This window comes from Neovison vison, chromosome 7 (assembly GCF_020171115.1).
Source record: "Neovison vison isolate M4711 chromosome 7, ASM_NN_V1, whole genome shotgun sequence".
In the NCBI taxonomy this organism is placed as follows: Eukaryota; Metazoa; Chordata; class Mammalia; order Carnivora; family Mustelidae; genus Neogale; species Neogale vison.
Window position 1 is genome coordinate 73,814,324 of NC_058097.1, and position 24,170 is coordinate 73,838,493.

The window sequence follows — 24,170 nt, forward strand, 5'->3', positions numbered from 1 at the left end:
GCAGAGTATAAGGAATAACACGAAGGACATGGGGAGATGGAAAGGAGAAGATAGATGGGGAAAATCAGAGGGTGAGATGAGCCATGAGAGAATGTGGACTCTGAAAAACAATCTGAAGGTTTTGGAGGGGAGGGCAGTGGGAGGTTGGGTGATCCTGGTGGAGCGCATGTTCTGCATGGAGCACTTGTTGTGGTGCATAAATAATGAATTCTGGAAAACTGAAAAGAAATATAAAAATAAATAAAAATTAAAAAAGATTAATGCATTACTAGAAATGCCTGGGGGAGGCTTAGTCTTTTTCATATTATTTATTTATTTAAGAAACTTTCTTAGGATGCATTTTGTGAGGCATATTTACAACACTACATGTCTTGATTAAGAATGAAAGGGGAAAAATAAAGAAAAAACAAATTCCCACATTTTTAAAAAAATTATAGTCTTGGGAGTTAATTTAACTTATAGAAACTTTTCATTTACCTCCTCTTAGCTGTATCAGTCAGTGATAATATGTGTGTTTCAAATTCAATTATTTTTCTGAAATTGTCTTAGTTCAGAAAAATCTGCACATTTGCAAGTTCATTTGCTTTCACTTATTTACTATATATTTTGCCCGAGAGAATTATTAATACTTTCAAGTGATCACATTCACATGAATATATTTTCAATTAGTGTCGACCTTAGCTTAATTTACCTTAAATTGAGTAAAGAATATATTGATTCTTGTAGATATCATTCATTGATTAAAATATCACTTCTGCCACATTTACTACAAGCTCATAAGAGAGTAGAAGGTACAACACGAATTCTTTCAAGAATTCTATCATGTTTTGTTTGAAGTTACAAGAGAGGTTTATGTTTTTTTAACACACAAGTATGTAATTTATTTACCTTTTAATATTTAACTATATATCTATGTGAAAGTATATAATAGATAATATATTTATCTTTAAATCAACCTTGACAAATATGATTTTCTTTGGATTTCTTTTATTTAAATGCTTGAAGAAGTATCAACTGTTAGTACTAATAGTTTATTAAAATAGTTTTTATTAATTCCAATTAAAATCATCTTAAGAATTTGGAGAAATATTTCAACCTTAAATGATAAATAAATATAAAAATGCCATAAGACATATACAGTTTATTTTCTTGTAAAGTTACAAACATACTGGCTTGGAGAGCTGACATTGGTCCTTCACCATCCTATGGATAAAGACATTTTTCTCAATAGACTTCTTTGAATAGTTTTCAAACCAGTGTGTATAATTTTCTTTCATACCTGCCCTTGACTTTTTAGATAACTCCATAAAAACGTAACAGCAATCGTGATTTCAGGACATCTTTGTACATGAAGGAGAATACCTAGTGTTTTTTGTGTGTATTCACTTGAGAAGGTCCACAGACATGAATAAGGTGAAAATATCAATTGCTCAGCGTGCTCCTAGGACAAAGTTTAGAAATGAGTTCTTATACATTGTGAATAGTTGAGTTAAAGGTTAATTCAGAAGGTAAACAGATATATTTACTCAGATATTTGAATATTATGTCTCTCATGTATAAGTTCTTTCTATATTTCGAATATTAATCCCTTATTATATATGCCATTTGCAAATATCTTTTCCCAATCAGAAGTTCTGCTGATTGGCCCCTTTGCTGTGCAGAAGCTTTTTATCTTGAGAAACAGTAGCTCATTTTTGCTTTTGTTTCCCTTGTATTTAGAGATATGTGTTGGAAGAAGTTGCTGTGGCTGAAGTTGAAAAGGTTGCAACCTGGCTTCTCCTCTAGGATTCTGAAGGACTCCTGTCTCACATTGAGGTACTTCATCCATTTTGAATTCGTTTGCACTTAAGAGTGAATTCTTACACTTAAGAGAACGTCCAGTGTCATCCTTCTGTGTGTGTCTGTCCAATTTTCTGAGCACCACTTATTGAAGACACTGTCTTATTTCCCTGAGTACTCTTTTCTGCTTTGTCAAAGATTAGTTGACCATAGACATTAAGGTCCATTTCTAGGGACTCTCTTTTGTTCTACTGAGTGATGGGTTTTTTTTGTGTGGGTCACTACTATGCTGTCTTGATGATCCCAGCTTTGTAAACTAGCTTGAAGTCAGGCATTGTAATGTGCCCGGCTTTGGTTTTCTTGTTCAACAGTCCCCTGGCTATTCAGGATCATTTCTGGCTACATGGAAATTATATGATTGGTTGTTTTAAGGATGAAAATTTTTGACTGTGGGGCGCCTGGGTGGCTCAGTGGGTTAAGCCGCTGCCTTCGGCTCGGGTCATGATCTCAGGGTCCTGGGATCGAGTCCCACGTCGGGCTCTCTGCTCGGCAGGGAGCCTGCTTCTCTCTTTCTCTCTCTCTCTCTGCCAGCCTCTCTGCTTACCTGTGATCTCTCTCTGTCAAATAAATAAATAAAATATTTAAAAAAAGAAAATTTTTGACTGTGTAGAGTGCTCTGGACAGCATATGAATTTTTACAATGTTGATTCTTCCAATCCAGGAACATGGAATGTTTTTCCATCTTTTTGCATCTTTCTCAATGTCCTTCCTCAGTGTTGTGTAGTTTAGACGGTAGAAATGATTTACCTCTTTGCCTGGGTTTATTCATAGGCATCTTATGGGTTTGGGTGTTATGGCTGGTGGAATTGACACCTTCATTTCTCTTTCTCCATTCACTTTGTTAGGGTATAGGAAAGCAAGAGATTTCTGTGTTTTCATTTTGGAATCCTACATGTTTCTGACTTGCTGTATGAATTCAAGTCATTTTGGAGTGAAGTCTTTTGGCTTTTCCACAAAAAGTATATTGTCTTATGCAAAGAGAGACAATTTGACTTCTTCTATGACAACTTGCATCACATTTATATGCTATTGTTGTCCAAATGCTGAGGCTGGGACTTCTAATGTTGTATTCAACAAAGATAGTGAGAGTAGGCATCCCTGTCATATTCCTGACCTGAAGGAAAAAGCTGTCAGTTTTTCCCCATTGAGAATGATATTTGCTGTGGGCTCTTCATAGGTGGCTTTTATAATATGAGGTATATTCACTCTATCTCTGTATCTTGAGGAGTTTTAATCATGAGAAAGTGTTGTATTTTGCCAAATGCTTTGCTCTTTCTGCATCAGATGAGAGGTTGATCTGGTCCTTGTCTTTCTTTTGTTTGTATGACTAATGACATCAATTGATTTGTGGAAGTTGAACCTCCTTTGTATCCCAGGAATAAACCTCACTGGGTGGTGGTGAATAGCCCTTTGAATGTACCATGGAATCCTGCTGGCTTGTATCTAGTTGAATAATTTGGTATTAGTGCTTACAAAGCTTATTCATCTGTAATTCCCCTTTTACAAGGGGTCTTTGTCTGCTTGTGGGTCAAGTTAATGCTCAGCCTTATTAAATCTTTTGGAAGATTTCCTTCAAATTCTATTTTTTGGAAACAGCTTTAGTAGAATATGCATTAATTGTTCTTAAAATGTTTGGTAGAGTTCCACTGAAAACGTATCTGCCCCGGAACTCTTGTGTTTTGGGGAAGTTTTTTTATTCCTGATTCAATGTCCGTGCAGGGTATTGGTTTGTTCAGTTTGTTTATTTCTTCCTGTTTCAGACTTGGTAATTACAAGTTTCTGGGAATGCTTCTATTTCTTCTAGATGACCTACTTTGTTGGTATCCCAGCCGAGCTGAAAGTGATGAGAGATGATGTTCAGTGTTAGGGCGGAGCTTGAAGCTACCAGGGGTGAGGTTCACAATGCTCTCAATGAGTTCCAATCTAATCTAAATTCTCTCAAAGCTAGAGTAACTGAGACAGAAGATAGAATTAGTGATCTGGAGGACAAACAGATAGAGAGAAAGGATCAGGAGGAAACCTGGAACAAACAGTTTAGAAACCACGAAAACAGAATCAGGGAAATAAATGATGCCATGAAACTTTCCAAAGTCAGAATTATTGGAATCCCTGAAGGGGAGGAGAAAGAAAGAAGTCTAGAATATATAGTGGAACAAGTTCTTCATGAAAGATCACGACCAATGCAAAAGAAACAGGGAATTGTTAGGACACATTATCAGCAACTATATACCAACACACGAAATATTAAGGGGGTTCTATAATAGAGGAAAAATCCTAAGAATGGCATTGAACAGAAATATAGAGACAATCTACAGAAATAAAGACTTCAAAGGTAACCCGATGTCAATAAAACATATCTATCAATAATCACTCTCAATGTGAATGGCATAAATGTGCCCATAAAATAACACAGAGTTGCAGATTGGATAAAACGACAGGACCCATCCATATGTTGTCTACAAGAGACCCATTTTGAACCTAAAGATACACCCAGACTGAAAGTGAAGGGATGGAGAAGCATCTTTCATGCCAATGGTCCTCAAAAGAAGGCCGGAGTAGTGATTATCATACCAGATAAATTAGATTTTAAACTAACGACTGTAGCCAGAGATACAGAAGGACCCTAGATAATTCTTGAAAGGACTATCCACCAAGATGATCTAACAATTATAAATATCTATGCCACCAATATGGGAGCAGTCAATTACATAAGAAAACTGTTAAGATAAAGAGTCATATTGATATGAATACATTAATAGTAGGAGAACTTAACACATCTCTCTCAGAAATAGATCATCGAAGCAGAAAATCAATAACGAAACCAGAGGATTGAATGACACATTGGACCAGGTGGACCTCGTAGATATTTAAAGAACATTCCACCCTAAAACAACAGAATACTCATTCTTCTCAAGTGCACATGGAACCTTCTCAAGAATAAACCACATACTGCGTCACAAATCAGAACTCAACAGATACCAAAAGATGGAGATTACACCCTGCATATTCTCAGATCACAATGCTTTGAAACTGGAGCTCCATCACAAGGAAAAGTTCAGAAGGAACTAAAAACCGTGGAAGCTAAAGATCACCTTGCTTAAGAATGCTGGGATCAACCAAGAAATCAAAGAAGAACTGAAACAATTCATGGAAACCAATGAGAATGAAGACACTTCGGTCCAAAAGCTATGGGATACATCAAAGGTGGTCCTAAGGAGTCCTAAAACTCCCTCAAAAAAAATGAAAAAATCGGGCGCCTGGGTGGCTCAGTGGGTTGAGCCGCTGCCTTCAGCTCAGGTCATGATCTCGGGGTCCTGGGATCGTGTCCCACATCAGGCTTTCTGCTCAGCGGGGAGCCTGATTCCTCCTCTCTCTCTCTCTGCCTGCCTCTCTGCCTACTTGTGATCTCTCTCTGTCAAATAAATAAATAAAATCTTTAAAAAAATTGAAAAAATCCAGAATACACCAGCTCCCTCTACACCTAAAAGACTGCAGAATCAAAAAAAAAAAAAATCAAAAGAACTCCACACATAAGAAGGTAAATAATCAAGATTAGAGCAAAGATCAATGACATAGAAACTAGAGATACAGTAGAACATATCAATGAAACCAGAAGCTAGTTTTTTGAAAGAATCAGTAAGACCGAAAAACCATTGGCAAAACAAATCCAAAAGAAAAGAGAGAAAGTTCAAATTAATAAAATTATGAATTAAAAGGGAGGGATCACAACGAACACCAAGGAAGTAGATACAATCAACAGAAGTTATTATCAACAGTTATACGCCTATAAATTAAACAAATTTGAAGAAATGGATGCATTCCTGGAAAATTATAAACTCCCAAAATTGAACCAGGAAGAAACTGCAACCTGAATAGACCAATTTATAGTAAAAAGATTGAAGCAGTAATCAAAAACCTCCCAAAAAGCAAAGCCCAGGACCTGACGGATTCACTGAGGAATTGTACCAAACTTTCAGAGAAGAAATAAGAACTATTCTTCTGAAGCTGTTTCAAAAAAATTGAAGCAGAAGGAAAACTTCCTTACTCTTTCTCTGAAGCCAGCATTACCCTGATCCAAACCAGGCAAAGACCCTACCAAAAAGGAGAATTTCAGACCAATATCACTGATGAATATGGATGCTAAGATTCTCAACAAGATCCTAGCCAACAGGATCCAACAACACATTAAAAAGATTATCCACCATGAACAGGTGGGAGTCATCCCTGGACTACAAGGATGGTTCAACATTCACAAATCAATCAATGTGATAGAACAAATTAATAAGAGAAGAGAGAAGAAACACATGGTCCTCTCAATAGATGCAGAAAAAGCATTTGACAAAATCCAGCATCCATTCCTGATTAAAACGCTTCAAAGTATAGGGATAGAGGGAATATTCCTGAACTTCATCAAATCTATCTATGAAAGACCCATGGGCAATATCATCCTCAATAGGAAAATGCTTGCAGCTGTCCCATTAAGATCAGGAACATTACAAGGATGCCCACTCTCAACAATCTTGTTCAACATAGTATTAGAAGTCCTAACAACAGCAATCAGAAAACAAAGATAAATTAAAGGTATCTAATAAATAAATAAATAAATAAAGGTATCTAAATTGGCAGTGAAGAAGTCAAAATCTATCTCTTCGCAGATGACATGATTCGTTATATGGAAAACCCAAAATACTCCACCCTCAAACTACTAGAACTCAAACAGCAATTCAGCAATGTGGCAGGATACAAAGTCAATGTACATAAATCAGTGGCTTTCTTATACACTAACAATGAAAACACAGAAAGGGAAATTAGAGGATCGATTCCATTTACTATAGCACCAAGAACCATAAGATACCTGGGAATAAACCTAACCAAAGAGGTGAACGATCTATACTCGAGGAACTACAGAACACTCACGAAAGAAATTGAAGAAGACACAAAAAGATGGAAGACCATTCCATGCTCTTTGATCGGAAGAATAAACATTGTTCAAATGTCTATACTGCCTAGAGCAATCTATACTTTTAATGCCATTCCGATCAAAATTGCACTGGTATTCTTGAAAGAACTGCAGGAAATATTTCAAAAATTTGTATGGAATCAGAAGAGACCCCGGATCACTAAGGAAATGTTGAAAAGCAAAAAATAAAACTGGGGGCATCACGTTACCTGATTTCAAGCTTTACTACAAAGCTGTGATCACCAAGACAGCATGGTACTGGCATAAAAATAGACACATAGATCAGTGAAACAGAGTAGAGAGCCCAGATATGGACCATCACCTCTACGGGCAAATAATCTTTAATAAAGCAGGAGAAAATATACAGAGGAAAAAAGACAGTCTCTTCAATAAATGGTGCTGGGAAAACTGGATAGCCATACGTAGAAGAATGAAACTCGACCATTCTCTTACACCATACACAAAGATAAACTCAAAATGGATAAAAGACCTCAACGTGAGAAAGGAATCCATCAGAGCCCTAGAGGAGAACATAGGCTGTAACCTCTTCGATATCAGCCACAGCAACTTCTTTCAAGATATGTCTCCAAAGGCAAAGGAAACAAAAGTAAAAATGAACTTTTGGAACTTCCTCAAGATGAAAATCTTCTTCACAACAAAGGAAACAGTTAACAAAACAAAGAGGCAAGCCACGGAATGGGAGAAGATATTTTCAAATGACAGTACATACAAAAGGTTGATATCCAGGATCTATAAAGAACTCCTCAAACTCAACACACAGAAAACAGGCAATCATATAAAAAATTGGGCAGAAGTTATGAAAAGACATTTCTCCAATGAAGACATACAAATGGCTATCAGACATATGAAAAAATGCTCATCATCATTAGCCTTCAGGGAGATTCAAATTAAAACCGCATTGAGATATCACCTTACACCACTTAAAATGGTCAAGATTAGCAAAACAGGAAACCTTGTGTTGGAGAGGATGCGGAGAAAGGGGAACCCTCTTACACTGTTGGTGAAAATGCAAGTAGGTGCAGCCATTTTGGAAAACAGTGTGGAGATTCCTCAAGAAATTAAAAATAGAGCTTCCCAATGACTCTGCAATAGCACTACTGGGTATTTACCCCAAAGATACAGATGTAGTGAACAGAAGATCCACCTGTACCCCAATATTTATGGCAGCAATGGCCACGGTCGCCAAACTGTGGAAATAACCAAGATGCCCTTAAACAGACGAATGGATATGGAAGATGTGGGCCATATAAACTACGGAGTATTATGTCTCCATCAGAAAGGATGAATACCCAACATTTGTAGCAACATGGACGGGACTGGAAGAGATTATGCTGAGTGAAATAAGTCAAGCAGAGAGTCAATTATTATGTGGTTTCACTTATTTTTGGAGTATAACAAATAACATGGAGGACATGAGGAGATGGGGAGGAGAAGGGAGTTGAGTTAAATTGGAAGGAGAAGTAAACCATGAAAGTCTCTGGACTCTGAAAAAAAATTCTGAGGGTTTTGAAGGGGCGGGGGGATGGGAGTTTGGGGGAACCAGGGGATGGGTATTAGAGAGGGCACGATTTGCCTGTAGCACTGGGTGTGGAACAAAAACAATGAATACTGTTATGCTGAAAAGAAAAAAATAATAAATATACAAAGGAGGGGGGAGGGGGGTATTCCTACTTTCAGATGGCTCAGTAATATCCCATCGTATATATGGACCATATCTTCTTTATCCATTCATCTTTTGAAGAGGACCTTGACCCTTTCCACAGTTTGGCTATTGTTGCCATTACTTCTATGAACACTGGGGTAGTTATGACCCTTCTTTTCAACACATCTGTATCTTTAGGGTAAATACCCAGTAGTGCAATTTCTGTGTCATAGGGTAGCTCTATTTTTAACTTTTTGAGAACTCTTCTGAAATACCTGTGGCTTCTGCAAATCTATAAATCTACGTCTCCACCTCCCTTCCTTTCTGTAGTAGTGCTCTACCTGTCAGCACACACCTAAGTAAAGCAATCCCACCCCAGGTCATGGGAGTTCCAAATATCTCCTAAAGAACCCTATGTTGTGGGTGTCAAACAACAGTGAAGGAGGCAGGATGGGTCTGTAGCTTGTCTATGAATTGTCTGGTGCTGTCCTGTGATGACCTATACCCCAAAGGGGCAGAAAATGCTGGATATGGGGGAGTCATCTCACACACTACCTTCCCAAATCTGATATTTTGCTTTGGGGAGAAAAGCCTGCGACTAGGACCTTTGTCTATGTCACTTCTTTCCTTCTGCCTCTAGACTGCATCTGTCCCTGCCTTTGTAGATCCCCTCCACAAATATTCCTTCTCCTGTCTCCTACTCACACAGTCACCTCCTACAAATTTGGCCCCATTATCGGTATGAAGGAATCGGACTGAAGGGGTGAGCAACTCTGGGTTGCCAGTCAATGTAGGGCCTTGATGTTTGTGGAACCATTGGTACAGTGAGCATGGTCTGAGCAGCTAACCACAGGAGTTCCCGAGTGCTAGGAACACGTAAGCAATCCTTGAACCCCCTACACTTAAGTGACCTGGACTCTACCAGCCTTCTCATTGGCTCTGGGAAGCATCATCCTCAAATAAACTCAGACATCATCCATCTCATGGTTTCATGTCTCCCACTTTGTAGGTCCCTTGAAGTACATTTCAACCCCCAGAAGAAACTTCCTCATGGTTCCCATCTGTGTTTGCCCAGGTGCTATGAACACACTGTCATTACTGACCTCAGCCCAGGAGTCACAGCTCTAGGCACTTCCCCTAAAGTCTCAGTTGGTGTCAAATGTAGACACCAGATAACTGTCATTTGCACCACACCTACATTCCCACTCCACATCCCTGCAGCTAAGATGGACCATAGCCCAGGAGGGGCTATCCAGGAATCTCATCTTCCAACTCCATTCTGACCCCAGTGTCCAATTTATGAGAAGGTCAATATTGAGTCCTGGAAGTGGCCCCATTCTTCATACCCAAGAAGACACTACTGTCTCCAAGGTGCAACTCTTCCCACCTCTCTCCCACTGAGCCTTACTCTGTGCAGACACCCATGCACCTAAACCTCCCATTGTTAACCCCACATTTCTCCCAAATTCCTGAAGTCCTTCTTTGGTAAGAATGGAGCCCTCAGCCTGGCCTCTCATACCATTCTGCCCCCTGCTCTGACCCCAGACCTACTCAGCCAGACACAGGTAATCATACCCTGCCTCTGGAATCACTCCACTCTTCTTGCAGGTCTTGTTACATTTGTTATTCCAATGACTGCATCACGGACAAATCTTTCCTGGATCAACAGCTGTATTTATGGCCACAGTCTGAAGCCATTACATCAGGGGCCAACTTCAAATTTAGCAAAAATCTGAAAAATTGGTCTCTGCCAAAGCTTTATGCAGAAATACCTGTGAACAGACACACAGATTGTCTATTCCTTCCAAACAAAATGCTCCTAAACTTTAGTATGTATGAACAAGATGAGAGGACAGGCAGGTTATGCTCAATGTCAACTTTGCATGTTTAACCAACATATTCTTAGAGCCATGGAAACCCCAACCTCAGGAGAATGTGATAGATACAAAGGGATAGTAGTAACTCTAAGACAGGCTGCCCTTCCAATCAACCAGGGGTTGTCTTTTGCAAATCAGTTATTTACAAATAATAAGTTTTGTTTATTTTTATTTTTTTTCTAATTTTAAATGCTCTATTTGCCTATTTTTCAAATTCATACCATACCATTAATTGGGGAGATGAACACATATTTCCCATCTCCCCTTCGATGCCATAGTGGGTGGATCCACAAACTATAACACTTGGGCATTCTATGTAAGGCAGAAATGTCCACAAAAACCTTCATTTGAGTAAAGAAACTCTCCAACTCAAGGAGCTGTGCCTGCATCTCAGTGCATTGCTTGCCTTCTTTCTTTAAGGCTTCCACCTCTCCTTTGAAGTTGTAACACTTCTTCAGCTGGAGGATCTCAGTCAATGACTCCACTGTTCTCATGGCCTGGGTCTCCTCCACAATTTCCTCCAATAGTCCCTCTTCATTTCATTCCATAAGTTTGAATAAAAGTATTCAAACCACTGGAATTTTTCATCTTCTAGGGCATGGTGTAGTTTTCTTCTCAGGGGGAGAACTCCCCCCAAAATGAATATTGTACAGATAGCAGGCCAAAAGGATCTCAGGCTGAAGGAGATCAAAAGTAAGAAAAAACTTGAATACTCACTTTTCTGCAAAGGTGAAAAACATACTACCATAGATTTTTGAGGCAAGTTGGCATCTTAGTCCCGTGCTGTCCTGGGATGGCGGGCTCAAAGTTTGGAGGTTCCCACATCTCCATGGCTGCATTGGACAAATCAGTTCAATGCTGAGCGGGTTTGGAGGTTGCATAATCTCATGCCAGCTGGGAAGCTGAGTGTTAGAGTGTTCTGCACTTTGGGGAGAAGAAATAATCTGTTTCCAAGGAAACATGCTGAACTTGCTGTCTAATTGCCTTTTTGGCCTAGTGCAGAGCTTTATTATTAGTCTCCAGGTACTTGGGAACACAGTGAAATTGCTGTCCAGGTGCCTGATAGGCCTATTAGACAGCTCAATTATTGGTCTCCAGTTCCAAGGGCATATGGTGAACCCACATTCATCATGCCACTTGACCTAGCACACAGCTGATTTTTTGGTCTACTGGGACAAGTGCCCATGGTAAGTCTGCTATCAACATTGCTAATTGCTTGAGCACAGAGCTGAGTTGTTGGATTTGAGATCCACGATCTCATGGTGCACCTGCTTACCAGGTGCCTATGTGGCATATCAGACAGCTGAGTTTGTCTCCAGGTACAAGGGCACATGGAGATCCTGCTGCCCAGGTGTCTGATTGGCCTATCAGACAGCTCATTTTTTGGTCTCCTGGCCAAAGGGCACATGGTGAGCCCACTATTTGTCTGGTTGGCCTGGGTCAGAACTGTGTGTTTCTTATTGCCTTTAAAGAACACATGGTGAGCCTGCTATCCAGGTGCCCTCTTGGCCTATCAAGTGCTGTGTTGCTAGTTTCAGGTTTAAGGGTACATGGTGATCCCACTCTCAAGGTATGTGCTTGGCCTAGTTGAGGGTTCTTTTACTGGTCACCATGTCCAAAGTCTCATGGCAAGCCTGCTATCCAAGTGGCTGCTTGACCTATTAGAGAGATGTGTTGTTGGTCTTGAGGCCCAAGGGCACATGGTGAACCAACTGTCCAGGGGCCTGCTTGGCCTAGTAGAAATCTCACTGTTTGGTTTCCAGGTCCGTGGGTACATGCTGAGCCAACTGTGAAGTTTCCCACTTGGCTTGTCACAGAGCTGTATTGTTGGACTACAGATCCAAGGGTGACATCCTTATCCCACTGACAAGGAGACTGCTTAACCTAGCAGACAGTTCAGTTTCTGGTCTCCAGTTCCAAGGGCACATGGTGAGCCTGCTGTCAACATGTGTCCTTGGCCAAGCTACAAAGAGAGTTGTCTTGAGGCATAATGGCCTATGTTGAGCTTCCTGTCTGGGAGTCTGCTTGGCCTAGTACTGACCTGGTATTGTGGCTTCCATGCCCATGGACCCATGATGAGCCAGCTGTGAAGCTGTCTCTTGGCTTGTCACAGAGGGTCATCGTTGGTCTCCAGGTCCAAAGGCACCCAGTAAACTGACTGTCAGCATGCCAGTGTAGCCCATTACACAATTCAGTTGTCATTCACCAGGTCCAAGGACGCATGGAAAGCCTGTTGCAAGTTGGCCACTTGGCCAAGCAAAGAGCTGAGTTGCCGATCTCCAGGTCCAGGTGCACACAGTGATTCTCCTGTCTAGGCGTCTGCTTGTCCTGTCTCAGGTCTCCATTCTTGGCCTCAATGTCCAATAGCACAGGTTTAGCCCACTATCCAGGTGCCTGCTTAACCCACCAGACTGCTCAGTTGTTGGTCTCCAGGTTCAAGGGCACTTGGTGAGTCCTTTGTGAAGGTGCCGCCTTGGCCAGGCAAAAAGCTGAGTTCTTGGTCTCAAGGACCTAGGACACATGGTAAGCCACGTGTCTAGATGGCTGCTTGGCTTAGCCCAGAGCTTTATTATTGGTCTCCAGGTCCAAAGGCACATGGTGAACCATCTGTCCAGGTTCATGCTTGGCCTGGTAGGGACCTGATTTTGTGGTTTCCAGTTCCATGGGCCTGTGTTGAGACAGTTGTGAAGTCACCTGCTTGGCTTATCTCAGAGCTGCATTATTGGTCTCCAGATCCAAGGGCTCATGGTTGGCCCACTGTCAACATGCTTTCTTAACCCACGGGGCAACTCAGTTGTTGGTCTCCAGGTCTAAGGGCAAATGGTAACCCCACTCTCATGGTGCTTTCTTGGCCAAGCAAAGATCTGAGTTGTTGGTTTCCAGGTCTAAGGGCACATGGTGGGGCTCAAATCCAGTTGTTTGCTTGACCTAGCCCTGGGCTCCATTTTTGGGCTTAATATCCAAGGGACCATAGTGATGCCACTGCCAAGGTGCCTGCTTAACTTAACAGACAACTCACTTGTCAGTCTCCATGTCCAAGATCACATGGTGGACCTGCTGTCCAGGTGACAGCTTGGTGTACTTGAAAAAAGATTTGTTAGTCTCCATGTCCATGGGAGCATGGTGAGATGGCTCTTCAAGGTGCCTGCTTGACCTAGCAGACATCTGAATTATTGGGCTCCTAGTCCATGGGCACATGGTGCATCTGGTGTCCAGGTGCCTTCTTGGCCTAGTGGAGAGTTGAGTATTTGTCCACTGGGTACAAAGACCATGGTAATGCTTCTGTTGAGTTGAATCATTTTACTGATACTAGCTGGGATGCAGAACCCATGGTTTCTTGGCACTTGGCAAATCTATTCTCTGGCATTCTTTGCCTTGTGCTGCACTGGCCTGGCCAGGTTGAGGTATGGAGAATCCCTGTCCACCCAGTGTCTGTGTGACTCATCTGCCTAGTGTCAAATGGAGTCAGAAGCCTCCCAGTCTTTGGGTTCCTGGGAGGTGCTATATCCTGAGGTCTGAAAGTCTCTTTGTTAGGCTGTATTTGAGGATTGATGGTCTGTGGGCTCTGGGTTATCCAGGTTTCTTGAAAATATTTTGTGCAATGCTGAGTTGTTTCAGACAGTCCATGGACTGAGTGTCAGTGCTCCAAGGACTAACATTGCATATAGATACTTTTTCCCAGTACCTACCTGTGTAAAATCCCCCCTCTGCCTGATGTCTCCAGATATTCTACATATTGTGCACATCTGGGTTGGCTGGATTTTCAGAGCACCCATGTGCCCTGTGCTGAGCGAGGGTTGGAGGGTTTCAGAGTAGTAGTGTGCCAAATTTTCCCTCAGGATGTGCACTCAGTTTTTCTCTACTGAAGTTACATATGACCCCAGGGGCGTGGGACCCAGCTGTCAGAAAATCCATGGAATTCTGATAGTGTCCCACTCCCACACGCCAAATAAGAGTATCTCCCTGAGGACCTGAGCCAGTCTCATAGTGAGCAATGGGTCTAGGTTTTGCCGTGTATGGGATGAGGACCCTCTGGACCACAGAGGGGCAAAAACGCAGGTGTTAAAATGATGGTGCTGGGTAAAGTATTGGAGAGGGCCACAGCCGGAAGTTTAGGTAGGGGGCTTGTCATGGGCAGGGGCAGGGAACAGGGCAGAGAATCGAGGAAGAGAAGGAAGAGTTGTGACTGAACTGCCATCTCTATCTTCACTGGAGCCTGGGCTGTTGCCAAGTTTTTATAACCGCTCTGGGACACCAGAATACCTTCATGTGATGTCACCACCATGGAATGTCACCACTCTGCCCTGGCCAATCACCAGGGATTTCTCAGATTGGCATAATTCTTATGACCAATGACAATACAGGTCAGCTGGCCAATTACTGATGTATTTCTCAGTGACACCCCTGACTGATATCATCACCTGGAAACCATGTTTTAAAGGAAAAGAGTTAAACTGTGCTTCAAGTGGAAAATTTTATATTTGGGTTGTATTTACAGTGATGGTCATAAATACTGCAAAGTACATGTGCCACACAGAGGCAACATTAATTAAACATTGGCATACATATTAATGAAGACATGGGCCATTAGAACCCATGAAAGGTCACAGGTGTACGTAAGTCAGACAACATGGCAATAGAGAATTCGTTACTCTCAGCTCATCCAACAAAGCTTAAATATAAGTGGAGAATATGGTAGACATTATGTTTAGGGCATCTTACCACAGTAAACCTAAGCCTGGAAGGGATAAATATGTGTCACCAGTAAGGATCTGCTTGCCAATATCAGAGTGACATTCAGCTCTCCTAGACCAGGAACAACAAAATCCGTCCTGTCACCAGGTTCACAGTTTTCATATCCAGTATTCAAAGAGAATTCTGCGGGGAAGAATTAATTTCTTCTCCGCCCTCAAATATAATTACATACTTAATAAATCATTCTGAACACTCAAGAAATCAGACAAAGGTGTGATCATATAAATGCTTCACGGCTACAAGTAGAAAAGTGACCACTATTTTGAAGGCAGGAGGATGGAGACTTGAATTTGGTGTGGTATAGCTGAGGATACAGTGGAAGGGAGGGAGTCTTATTCAGAAAGGTGGCACAAAGTATTACAAACAGCTGTGTGCAAAAGCAGAACATTTTAAAGTCTGGATAAAGAAGATGTGGTTCATAAATAAGATGGAATATTACATAGCCCTCCCCCCCAAAACTGAAATATTGTCTTTTGTAAGGATGAGGATGGAACTGGAGGGTATAATGCTAAGGGATAAGTCAGTCGCAGAAAGCCAAATGCCATATGATTTCTATCATAAGCATAATATGAGAAACAAGACCAATGAACACAGGGGAAGGGGAGAAAAAAATAAAACAAGATGCATATAGGGAGGGAGGCAAACCATAAGAGACTCAACAAATTGAGGGTTGTTGGAGAGGAGGTAGCTGTGACATGGGGAAACTGGATGATGGGCATTACAGAGGGCATTTGATGGAATGAGCTCTAGGTATTATATAGAACTGATGCATCCTTAAATTGTACCCCTGAAACTTAAAAAAAAATAATGTTTTCAGGAGAATTACATAGCTTTTCCCCACCAGCACATAGGAAGTTCCCATAAATTACTTGTTGAAAGAGTGAGCTGCCAGGTTGAGCTCTCTCATCCTTCTGCCCATTCACATGCTCTAGAGCTCAGGGGAGAGATTAATAAGAGCAGAGAGGTACCTCAGAAAATGGGAGGAAATGGGCTTCCCTGTATGAACCATGAAGAGAAGAAGAGCATGTGGCCTGGGACTGACCACCAACCAAAGGGGCACACAGGAAAAGGTGCCAACAGAAGCTGAAACAGAAATCTGCAAAGAAGTGAACTAGAAGTAAATCACCACAGAAGTGAAGAGTGGGGTCTCCCCAGGAGACAACTTACCTTTCACCCCTAGACTGATCGAGTGAGGATAATCCCAGCTGGACTGCGCTTGGGTTTCTCTCACTCTCAGACAAACCCATTCCTGTTATATTTGTATACTTTATGACTCATTTTTATTTTCTGTAGCATAGTTGACACACAATAATTTGTTAATGTCAGGTGAACATTATAATGATTGGACAAGTTTTTACTTTATATTATAATGATGAGAAGTGTAGCTACCATCAGTCAACAGAGACACCATTCCAATACAATTGTTATATTCCGTATGCTGTGCCTTTCATCGCAATGACTTACTCAACCCACAATGGGAAGACTGTGTCTCCTACACCCCTTCACTTATTTCTTCCATGCCCCCCTCAATTCCCTTCTGAGATCCATCTCTCTCTTATCTATAGTGACATTCTGATTGTGCTTTGTATTTCTTTATTCATTTGCTTTGCTTTTCAGAATCTAGACAGAAGTGAAACCCTAAAGTGTTTGTCCTTCCTGTCTTACCTATTTCACTTTAGTGTATGCCCTCTGGGTCCATCAATGATCCAAAGGACATATATCCTATCCTATTCTAAGGCTGAGTAATTTTCCATTTCCTCTAGGTTACTTACCTTATTGGCATATAGTTTTTGGTCATAATTTCTGATAGTTGTTCTTATTTCCTTGGTGTTAGTCATGATCTCTCCCCTTTCATTCATAATTTTATTAATTTGGGAACACTCTCTCTTCTTTTGGAATAGTTTGGCCAGCGAATTATCAATCTTCTTGAGTCTTTTAAAGAACCAGCTGCTAGTTTCGTTATGTGTTCTGTATCTCTAGTTCTGAACTCATTGATCTCTGCTTTAATCTTGATTCTTTCCCTGTCTTTCTGTGGCAACAAAGGCATGCTGCTTGGCCCCTGAGAAAGGTAGGCCAGGAATCTCAGAGGGGAGGGGCACCTGGAGCATACTGTTCTCACCCACAGACGCCTCCATGGCGCACTAGATAGGCTCAGGCCAATGCTCATGTAGGCCATCAAGTATTTCTTCACACCCACAGGTGGAAAGATAAAGGGATAAAGGGGGCTGATACCAGCTCCCTGCCTTGGAACCACACTGAGGTCCTTTGGGGAAACCCTGGGCATCCACAGAGAGTCTGTGTTGTGGCATCCTCCTCCTTCCCTCACCGGGGACTATCATCCACCCAACATAACCGCAGACCCTCCCATCCACTCTACCCTCAGGGCCAATGGGACAGCAGGCTCTCTTCCAGATGAAGAGCAGAGGTGCCAAAACACAATGTCATGGGTCTTGCCATTCCTCCAGAATCTCTCTGTGAGAACAGATGGGGAAAGTCCCCAGCATCTGAGGAAGAAATATACCGTTTGGACTCTTGAGTATTTTGATTTTGTCATTTTCCAGTGGCTTTTACCTTGCGTTTCCCCTTGCAGTACTACTGCAAATGTCAAAATAATTGTTCCTCCAAGAATACAAGTCAGCCATCAGATCTACCCAGAAATCAGATCCCAAGTACCATCTAGATGAGATGTCCTCAGATCTTCTTAGTGGGATGAAGTCCGAAGGCTCAACTAGCTTGGATGACCCAGGAACTAGGAAACTGCCACCTTCCAGGGGAAGAAGGGACCCGAAGCAGGGATAGTAGGAAAACACACTCGGATCATTGGTGTTTTCCTATTAGAATGATGGCAGAAAAGAGATGGAGGAGAATTCTCAGTGAAGATTCATAACAAAGGAAGCTTTGCTAAGAGAGCCACTCTGAAACTAGAGTGTGAAGGACAATCAGGAAGGAAATGATAAGCCCATCTCCTGTTTCAAGTATCTGAGCACTGTGAACTTTTGAATTCTGGCACAAGGACATGCTCACTGGGAATCCACCACAACCTGGTGCACATCCTTCTACTCTGGACTGAAAGAGAGACAAAGTAATGCCTTTTAGCTGCCAGCACTCATCATCATTCTTTCAAAACAAGTGCCTGTGCTTTTCCCTCGTGAACCTGTACTCCCTGCTCAAAATAAGTAGCACACCTGATTTCTCTCCACAATGTGTCTCCCATATGATGATCCGTAAACCCCAAATAGAAGTGTCCTTTTTTGCTTCTTTCTTTTTCAGCACCCGCTTCTTGACTGACACGATTATGTACCAATCAATGCAAAGGGCCATGTTAGGCTATTTGTACATCGTCAGTCATGGCAAACGTCAGAGAAAACATTAAAATGCTGAAGTCCACCTCACCTTAAATTCAGATTCCTGAAATTGATGTGTTCCCAGTTTGCTCTTTTCGGAAAATTTCTTTTCAAAGAACCAGCCCTGGGTGTCGGAATTAAAATGTCTATTTTGACAGAACGTCAGAAATCCATGCAATTTCCTCCATCGTAGTCTATAAGGTACTCTAAATAGCTATACTTTTTTTTGTTGTTCACACCACCACCACCAAGAAAACCCTCACCAAGTCATAAACTCCAATTAACTGTTATCTGACATTTGCCAAAGTGACAGAGATTACTTGATATTGTTCGAAACTTAATTCCTTAAAAGTACATATGCTCATAAGATCCTTAAGAAATTTTTCCATAACTGTGCCAGAAAAACGATCAATTTAGATATCAATTAGATAAAATGGTATAATTGTGTTACCTGAAGTGGCTTGACAATTGTATTGTCATGTATAAATATGTGCTGTTACTTGGGGTTTTGTTTTCCTCCTGTAGTATTATGTTGCATAAATCATAAAATATTTTTATTAATGTGTTTATTTAGCGTGTAAGAATTGTACTCACTACGGGAGGAGTCAAGATGGCGGAGAAGTAGCAGGCTGAGACTACCTCAGCTACCAGGAAATCAGCTAGAGAGCTTATCTAAAGATTGCAAACACCTGCAAATCCATCGGCAGATCAAAGAGAAGAAGAACAGCAATTCTAGAAACAGAAAAACAACCACTTTCTGAAAGGTAGGACTGGCGGAGAAGTGAATCCAAAGCGACAGGAAGATAGACCTCGGGGGGAGGGGCCGGCTCCCGGCAAGCGGCGGAGCAACGGAGCACAAAATCAGGACTTTTAAAAGTCTGTTCCGCTGAGGGACATCGCTCCGGAGGCTAAACCGGGGCGAAGCCCACACGGGGTCGGCGTGACCTCAGGTCCCGCGGGGTCACAGAAGGATCGGGGGGTGTCTGAGTGTCGCAGAGCTTGCGGTTATTGGAACGGGAAAGCCGGCTGCAGAGACAGAGCTGACAGTAAGCTCGCAGCTCGGTGTTGCCTTGAACCGGTCGCAAGCTCGGTGAGCTCGGAGCGCGGCCGAAGGTTAGGCAGACACAAGTTACTAGGAGCGGTTCGCTGAGGGCGCACAGGAGAGTGGGGCCCTGGGCTCTCGGCTCCTCTGGGCCAGAGACCAGGAGGCCGCCATTTGTATTCCCGTCCTCCGGAATTCTACGGAAAGCGCTCAGGGAACAAAAGCTCCTGAAAGCAAAGCCGAGCAGATCACTCAGCCCGGCCCCTGGTAAGGGCGGTGTAATTCCGCCTGGGGCAAAGACACTTGAGAATCACTACACCAGGCCCCTCCCCCAGAAGATGAACAAGAAATCCAGGCAAGACCAAGTTCACCTACCAAGGAGTGCAGTTTAAATACCAAGGAGAGAGCAGCAGAATTCCAGAGGAGGAGAAAACAAACCACGGAACTCATGGCTTTCTGCCTGTGATTTTTTAGTCTTGCAGTTAATTTAATTTTTTTCTTTTTCATTTTTTTTCTCTTCTTCTGCTAAATTTTTTTATAACTTTTACCCTTTTCTTTTTTAACGTTTTTTAACTAGATTATCTAATATATATATATTTTCTTTTTTATACTTTTCTTTATTCATTTTCTTTTTTTTAATTCTTTTTTTTCTTTTTTTTTTTTTCTTTCTTTTTGAACCTCTTTTTATCCCCAAATCAGAAGAGATCCTAATCTCTTCAATCTTTTTTTTTCTTAATACTTTTTTAAATTTTTGATTGAATTTTTAATTCAATCTCTTTTTTTTAATTCTTTTTTTCTTTCTTTCTTTTTGAACCTCTTTTTATCCCCAAATCAGAAGAGATCCAAATCTCTTCAATCTTTATTTTTCTTAATTATTTTTTAAATTCTTGATTGAATTTTTAATTCAATCTTTTTTTTAATTCTTTTTTTCTTTTTTTTCTTTCTTTCTTTTTGAACCTCTTTTTATCCCCAAATCAGAAGAGATCCCAATCAGAAGAGATTGGGAGATCCCAATCAGAAGAGATTGGGAGATCCCAATCAAAGGAGATCCCAATCAGAGGAGATCCCTCACCCAATCGTGAGGGGGGAGAAGTCCCCCCTCATGATTTGGGATCTCTTCTGATTTGGTTAAAGCATATTTTCCTGGGATTGTTGCCACCCTTTTAGTATTTTACTTGCTCCTTCATATACTCTTAGCTGGACAAAATGACAAGGCGGAAAAATTCACAACAAAAAAAAGAACAAGAGGCAGTACCAAAGGCTAGGGACGTAATCAATACAGACATTGGTAATATGTCAGATCTAGAGTTCAAAATGACAATTCTCAAGGTTATAGCCGGGCTTGAAAAAGGCATGGAAGATATTAGAGAAACCCTCTCCAAAGATATAAAAGCCCTTTCTGGAGAAATAAAAGAACTAAAATCTAACCAAGTTGAAATAAAAAAAGCTATTAATGAAGTTCAATCAAAAATGGAGGCCCTCACTGCTAGGATAAAGGAGGCAGAAAAAGAATTAGTGATCTAGAAGACCAAATGACAGAGAATAAAGAAGCTGAGCAAAAGAGGGACAAACAGCTACTGGACCGTGAGGGGAGAATTCGAGAGATAAGTGACACCATAAGACGAAACAACATTAGAATAATTGGGATTCCAGAAGAAGAAGAAAGAGAGAGGGGAGCAGAAGGTATACTGGAGAGAATTATTGGGGAGAATTTCCCCAATATGGCAAAGGGAACGAGCATCAAAATTCAGGAGGTTCAGAGAACGCCCCTCAAAATCAATAAGAATAGGCCCACACCCCGTCACCTAATAGTAAAATTTACAAGCCTTAGTGACAAAGAGAAAATCCTGAAAGCAGCCCGGGAAAAGAAGTCTGTAACATACAATGGTAAAAGTATTAGATTGGCAGCTGACTTATCCACAGAGACCTGGCAGGCCAGAAAGAGCTGGCATGACATTTTCAGAGCACTAAACGAGAAAAACATGCAGCCAAGAATACTATATCCAGCTAGGCTATCATTGAAAATAGAAGGAGAGATTAAAAGCTTCCAGGACAAACAAAAACTGAAAGAATTTGCAAACACCAAACCAGCTCTACAGGAAATACTGAAAGGGGTCCTCTAAGCAAAGAGAGAGCCTACAAGTGGTAGATCAGAAAGGAACAGAGACAATATACAGTAACAGTCACCTTACAGGCAATACAATGGCACTAAAATCATATCTCTCAATAGTTACCCTGAATGTTAATGGGCTAAATGCCCCAATCAAAAGACACAGGGTATCAGAATGGATAAAAAAACAAAACCCATCTATATGTTGCCTCCAAGAAACTCATTTTAAACCCGAAGACACCTCCAGACTTAAAGTGAAGGGGTGGAAAAGAATTTACCATGCTAATGGATATCAGAAAAAAGCAGGAGTGGCAATCCTTATATCAGATCAATTAGATTTTAAGCCAAAGACTATAATAAGAGATGAGGAAGGACACTATATCATACTCAAAGGGTCTGTCCAACAAGAAGATCTAACAATTTTAAATATCTATGCCCCCAACGTGGGTGCAGCAAACTATATAAACCAATTAATAACAAAATCAAAGAAACACATCAACAATAATACAATAATAGTAGGGGACTTTAACACTCCCCTCACGGAAATGGACAGATCATCCAAGCAAAAGATCAACAGGGAAATAAAGGCCTTAAATGATACACTGGATGAAATGGACATCACAGATATATTCAGAACATTTCATCCCAAAGCAACAGAATACACATTCTTCTCTAGTGCACATGGAACATTCTCCAGAATAGATCACATCCTCGGTCCTAAATCAGGACTCAACCGGTATCAAAAGATTGGGATCATTCCCTGCATATTTTCAGACCACAATGCTCTGAAGCTAGAACTCAACCACAAGAGGAAGTTTGGAAAGAACACAAATACATGGAGACTAAACAGCATCCTTCTAAAGAATGAATGGGTCAACCGGGAAATTAAAGAAGAATTGAAAAAAATCATGGAAACAAATGATAATGAAAATACAACAGTTCAAAATCTGTGGGACACAACAAAGGCAGTCCTGAGAGGAAAATATATAGCGGTACAAGCTTTTCTCAAGAAACAAGAAAGGTCTCAGGTACACAACCTAACCCTACACCTAAAGGAGCTGGAGAAAGAACAAGAAAGACACCCTAAGCCCGGCAGGAGAAGAGAAATCATAAAGATCAGAGCAGAAATCAATGAAATAGAAACCAAAAAAACAATAGAACAAATCAACGAAACTAGGAGCTGGTTCTTTGAAAGAATTAATAAAATTGATAAACCCTTGGCCAGACTTATCAAAAAGAAAAGAGAAAGGACCCAAATAAATAAAATCCTGAATGAAAGAGGAGAGATCACAACTAACACCAAAGAAATACAAACTATTATAAGAACATACTACGAGCAACTCTACACCAACAAATTTGACAATCTGGAAGAAATGGATGCATTCCTAGAAACATATAAACTACCAAAATTGAACCAGGAAGAAATAGAAAGCCTGAACAGACCCATAACCAGTAAGGAGATTGAAACAGTCATTAAAAATCTCCAAACAAACAAAAGCCCAGGGCCAGATGGCTTTCCGGGGGAATTCTACCAAACATTTAAAGAAGAACTAATTCCTATTCTCCTGAAACTGTTCCAAAAAATAGAAATAGAAGGAAAACTCCCAAACTCATTTTATGAGGCCAACATCACCTTGATCCCAAAACCAGACAAGGATCCCATCAAAAAAGAGAGCTATAGACCAATATCCTTGATGAACACAGATGCAAAAATTCTCACCAAAATACTAGCCAATAGGATTCAACAGTACATTAAAAGGATTATTCACCACGACCAAGTGGGATTTATCCCAGGGCTGCAAGGTTGGTTCAACATCCGCAAATCAGTCAATGTGATACAACACATCAATAAAAGAAAGAATAAGAACCATATGATACTCTCAATAGATGCTGAAAAAGCATTTGACAAAGTACAGCATCCCTTCCTGATCAAAACCCTTCAAAGTGTAGGGATAGAGGGCACATACCTCAATATCATCAAAGCCATCTATGAAAAACCCACTGCAAATATCATTCTCAATGGAGAAAAACTGAAAGCTTTTCCACTAAGGTCAGGAACACGGCAGGGATGTCCATTATCACCACTGCTATTCAACATAGTACTAGAAGTCCTAGCCTCAGCAATCAGACAACAAAAGGAAATTAAAGGCATCCAAATCGGCAAAGAAGAAGTCAAATTATCACTCTTCGCAGATGATATGATACTCTATGTGGAAAACCCAAAAGACTCCACTCCAAAACTGCTAGAACTTGTACAAGAATTCAGTAAAGTGTCAGGATATAAGATCAATGCACAGAAATCAGTTACATTTCTCTACACCAACAACAAGACAGAAGAAAGAGAAATTAAGGAGTCAATCCCATTTACAATTGCACCCCAGACCATAAGATACCTAGGAATAAACCTAACCAAAGAGGCTAAGAATCTATACTCAGAAAACTATAAAGTACTCATGAAAGAAATTGAGGAAGACGCAAAGAAATGGAAAAATGTTCCATGCTCCTGGATTGGAAGAATAAATATTGTGAAAATGTCTATGCTACCTAGAGCAATCTACACATTTAATGCAATTCCTATCA